Source organism: Berghia stephanieae, chromosome 5, assembly GCF_034508935.2.
Source record: "Berghia stephanieae isolate SIO BIC M18660-M18661 chromosome 5, UCSD_Bste_1.3, whole genome shotgun sequence".
NCBI lineage: Eukaryota > Metazoa > Mollusca > Gastropoda > Nudibranchia > Aeolidiidae > Berghia > Berghia stephanieae.
In genome coordinates this window covers 16,328,825-16,333,824 of record NC_088364.1, presented here as the reverse complement: position 1 = coordinate 16,333,824, position 5,000 = coordinate 16,328,825, and the positions used below count along the sequence as shown (strand labels likewise).

The window sequence follows — 5,000 nt, the reverse complement described above, 5'->3', positions numbered from 1 at the left end:
TAATAGTAGTAGACCATAGAGAAAGGGTCTCGGTGTGTAATTAATAATAATTGGTTAAGCGGTCAAGTATGAGACTTGGTTGTGTTGAGATCTGTGCTGTGATTCATTTAGCGGTTGTGGGAATACATTGATAATATTAATAATAATAAATGGCATAATGCGATGACCCATATTCGTTTTAATTTCAGCACGGTTGTTCTAGATAGATAAACCGGATCAACACAGGCTTTGTGGATATCATGGAGAAAGACGGTAAGTTTTTTTTTTTTTCTTTCCATAGTGATTAGAGTAGATTGAGGTACGGCAAGTTTTGATTAATGGCGATTAGATGTTGCTGCTGCATCAGCTGATGATGATGATGATATTAGCCGATAAGCCTATATAAAGTGATATAACCTTATTACCTCACTGTCACGTAAAATAGGGTCTCCGTGGATATCAATGTCGATCGTGGTGCTGAGGGTGATATGGTGATTGGGGTTGTATTTCAGTTGATTGTGATTGAGACAGCAATCGTAAGATATAAAAGAAACAATAAGTAAAAGAACGGTTGGGGAAGATGAAAAAAATGAGAAAGTAGACGGTTAGGAAAAGGGAGGAGGAGAAAGCAGAAAAAAAAACTGAGGAGGAGGACGGAGAGGAGAGGAAGGAGGAGAAGAAGTAGAAGATAGATCTATACAGCAATGATAAGATATATTAAAAGAAACAGAATAAGCAAAAGAAAGGTTGTGGAAAGGGAGTAGAAGATGAAAAAGAGCAGGAAGTAGACGATGAGTAAAAAAAGGGGGAGGATGGAGAGGAGGGGGAAATGGATAAGAAGACGAAGAAGAAGACATAATCAAAATTAAATGACGACGTCGAAAACGAGAACCAGAGGGAGACTACTACGACGACGACGACGACGACTACTACTACTACTACTACTACTACTACTACTACTACTACTACTACTACTACTACATACATACTACTACTACTATACTACTACTACTACTACTACTACTACTACTACTACTACTACTACTACTACTACTACTACTACTAACTACTACTACTACTACTACTACACTAACACTACTATACTCTACTACTAAAACTACTACTACTACTAAACTACTACTACTACTACTACTACTACTACTACTACTACTACTACTACTACTACTACTACTCTACTACTACTACTACTACTACTACTACTACTACTACTACTACTACTACTACTACTACTACTACTACTACTGTTACTAAAATATATTTCTATAGCGACATATCCACTTAACGTCCTGACGGCTCGTTACAAGGGGCGAACATCAACACTTAACATGTAAGATGAGACATGACGTGTATTTGCATCCGAGTACGGTGAGAAAATGAAGACTCAACTTTGCGCCGCTCAGATCGGCGCTCGAAGTCGGTATGTTCTGGTCCTGAGGCGAGTGTCATGTCACGAGACCACAAATTCATACTACTACTACTACTACTACTACTACTACTACTACTACTACTACTACTACTACTACTACTACTACTACTACTACTACTACTACTAGATACTACTACACTGGCGGTTGGTCTATTGAGCGAAGTTGTTTTATGCCGCCCTATATTTTGATAGAGTGCGCCACGAAGAAATACTAAAACAACTGCACTCCATTGGCGCTGATGAGAAAGACCTCAGACTCATGCAAACATTATACTACACCCAGCAGGCATCTATCAAAATCGGAAACTCTAAAGGAAATTCCATTCCTATTAAGAAAGGAGTCCGTCAAGGGTGTGTTGCCTCACCAGATCTGTTTAATCTATACCAAGAAACAATCATGAGGGGCATAACTAATATGGAGGGAATAAAAGTAGGAGGTCACAACATAAATAATATAAGATACGCAGACGATATGGTACTCTTTGCAACATCAGAAATCCAACTTCAAAAGACTGTTGACAAAGTGGTAGCAGATAGTGAAGCCAAGGGAATGGAAGTGAATATCACCAAAACGGAATGCATGGTAATACAGAAAAACCCCGAAAACAACAACACCTGCAATATAACGATTCACGGCGAGCAACTTACCAACGTAGAAAGTTTTAAATACCTAGGTTCAATAGTGACAACAGATGGAAGATGTAACCGAGACATACGAGCAAGAATAACTCAAGCCAAACAGGCCTTCATGGACCTCGGAAACATTTTGAAAAACAAACAGATGTCGTTTGGGATTAGATTCCGAGTCTTGAACTGCTACGTGTGGCCAATCTTGTTATACGGATGCGAAACTGGACTACAAATGCAGAAACACAAAAGAACATTGAAGCTTTTGAAATGTGGTGTTTGAGAAGGATGCAGAGAATATCGTATACTGCACACAAAACGAACGAAGAAGTGCTAAAACAAACATACCAACAAAGGAAACTAATGCCCTTAATAGCGGTCGACAACTATCCTTTTTCGAACACATAGTAAGGAAAGATAAGAATGAATACCTGGCAAGTTGTGGAAAAAACCTGGTAAACGCGCCCGGGGAGACAAAGAAAAACACTCATAGACCAACAGAAGGGCTTCACCAACCTAACAATCCAAGAGCTGTTTGAAAAAGCAAGAGACAGGGAGGAATGGAGAGAGATAATTCATGCAGTATCCGAAGCCTGGACCAGGCATGGAACCTAGAAGAAGATATTTTTCAAATTTAGCAGATGCTGCTTTTCGTCTCAATTTTTGCATATGCTGCTTTTCGTTAACACTCGCGCATCTCAGGTACTTGTAGCCTACCTACTGTACGAAGGTTATGCATCATCACAGACGGCTCTCTTTTTCTTGTTGCCCCACGCGAGGCGAGATGACGTGCGACAATGAGCTGAGGGTGAGGTATGGGGGGTACCATGAGCCAAAAAGTCAACAGGTCGCCCAAGTATTTATATAAAAGACTGTTTTCTTCTGTTTTAAAACCACTGTTATCCACTTCCCACCACAGTGATTTAACTGATACTCTTTACTGCTAAAATAACTAGGTCAGGCCGGCAAATTTAGTTTTGCACACCTTGGGGTCTGGCTTGGGAGAAAACAAAATCATATCAGTTTTATCATTGGAAGGTTTGTTGTAGTTGTAATCAAACGATAAGGTTGAAGAAAATGTCAATAGATATAGATCTTATGCTATTCGTTTTGCTCAAATGGATTTTATTCATCAATACAAATATTGCACAAATCATTCACCGAGTAGAGCCCCATGATGCTATAAATAAGAATCCCAGTCCATTAACCCGACACACACAGCAGTTCAACTTGTTGTTATTGTCTTTGGAGTAGATTGAGGTTGGATTTACTATATATTCCTTCTATTAATGACTGTTATCACAGTTGATATTCGAAGGAAGAAATTTTATATGGCAGTCTAAGTGCTGTTGTCATGTTCTTTTTTTAAAAATGATATTCACAAATCTCAATGAACAGACGTGTATCGCAATCCATACCGAAACAAATATGAAAGGATCTATAGACTTCAATGATCGGGTGATATACAATTTTTTCTCTAGACGAAAATCGACAAATGGACCTCTTTTACTTTTACATAATATAATATAGAGCATATTATGCCCATCGCAAATGCCAGTTACGTGAGTACATCTCTTTAACATTCAAACCACACATTCCCCCCCCCCTTTTTTTTTTTACACACACAATAAACACACATTCTAAAATAACCCACTAGAACATTGATATTGCGCAATATCCACTGTGAGCTCAAGACACTTAAAAAGTGCTCCTGAGCCAATAGCAACATGAAGACGAGACATGATGCCTGTTGGGAGAGATAACATTTTCCTCCAATACACAAAACTGCTTCCGGTCAGGTACTCATTTTACACCTGAGTACGGTGAGAGAATGTTTTCGATCCATGCCGCCTTAAATAAGCAGCCAGCAACCGCTCCTGTACTACTACTACTACTACTACTACTACTACTACTACTACTACTACTACTACTACTACTACTACTACTACTACTACTACTACTGCTACTACTACTAACTACTACTACTACTACTACTACTACTACTACTACTACTACTACTACTACTACTACTACTACTATTACAGTCTATATTGCAACTTTCGGATAATCGCAACATTTCCACAAGAAACGGAATGAATTCTATTTAAAAGTCACAGGTTAATTGCAACATACTTGGGTTAATCGCAAAAAAAAGATATTCACCCTCAAAGAGTGGTTAATTCAAGAAATCAATCAAACAAAATACCATGTTTAAATTTCATCATGGATGAAATCGTGAAAAGTTGATAAATTGAGAGTGAGCTGGATTTAATGTTATAGTAATGCGTCACCACTTTATTAGAGACAAAAGAGGGCGGGCTTTGCAGTATGGCTTTGTGATGTCATCTGTGGCGTTGAAATAAGAGGCGAGGTGGTGGGTATAGTCTTTACAAAAGATAGACAATGACAGTTGTAAAGAGAGACCGGGCGATATCCTTTGTTTTTGGGATTTAATTGAACATTGTGACCAACGAGTTTGATGAAAGCGCATTGTCTCTCATCACGGTTAATCCCTTTGACTTACAAGGGTTGAAAACAAAAGAGTGTAAGTGAATCAAATCTGAATTAGATTCGACTCACATCACAGCTGCCTTTTCTTGACAAAATCAAAACAGGGATACCAAATGTTTTTTATTTCAACCATATTGCTCAGTCTATAGTGGAATAAGAACAATGTTTACCACAACTGGTTTGAGTTTACAATATAGACGTCTATGTGTAAAATAGTGGACTGGAAACTAAGCTTTGATTAATTGCAATTTCAGTTAATCGCAACATTTTTGCTGATCCCAGGGTGTTGCGATTATCCGGAGTGGACTGTAGTAGTAGTAGTAGTAGTAGTAGTAGTAGTAGTAGTAGTAGTAGTAGTAGTAGTAGTGGAGGTGGTGGTGGTGGTACTTTTTCAGTTATATTACTTTTATCCAGCGCTTTTCACATTTTCTTCAAT

General features: G+C 38.4%; 1 pseudogene across 1 annotated transcript in view; it reads left to right on the top strand.

The window, feature by feature from the left end:
• The window catches only part of LOC144972489 (solute carrier family 22 member 7-like), a 33,003-nt pseudogene that overhangs the window by 17,673 nt on the left and 10,330 nt on the right, over window positions 1-5,000 (top strand). Inside the window, exon 2 of the transcript XR_013645364.1 lies at window positions 189-252. The product of XR_013645364.1 is annotated as a solute carrier family 22 member 7-like (transcript). The remainder of the gene's footprint in view (window positions 1-188; window positions 253-5,000) is intronic.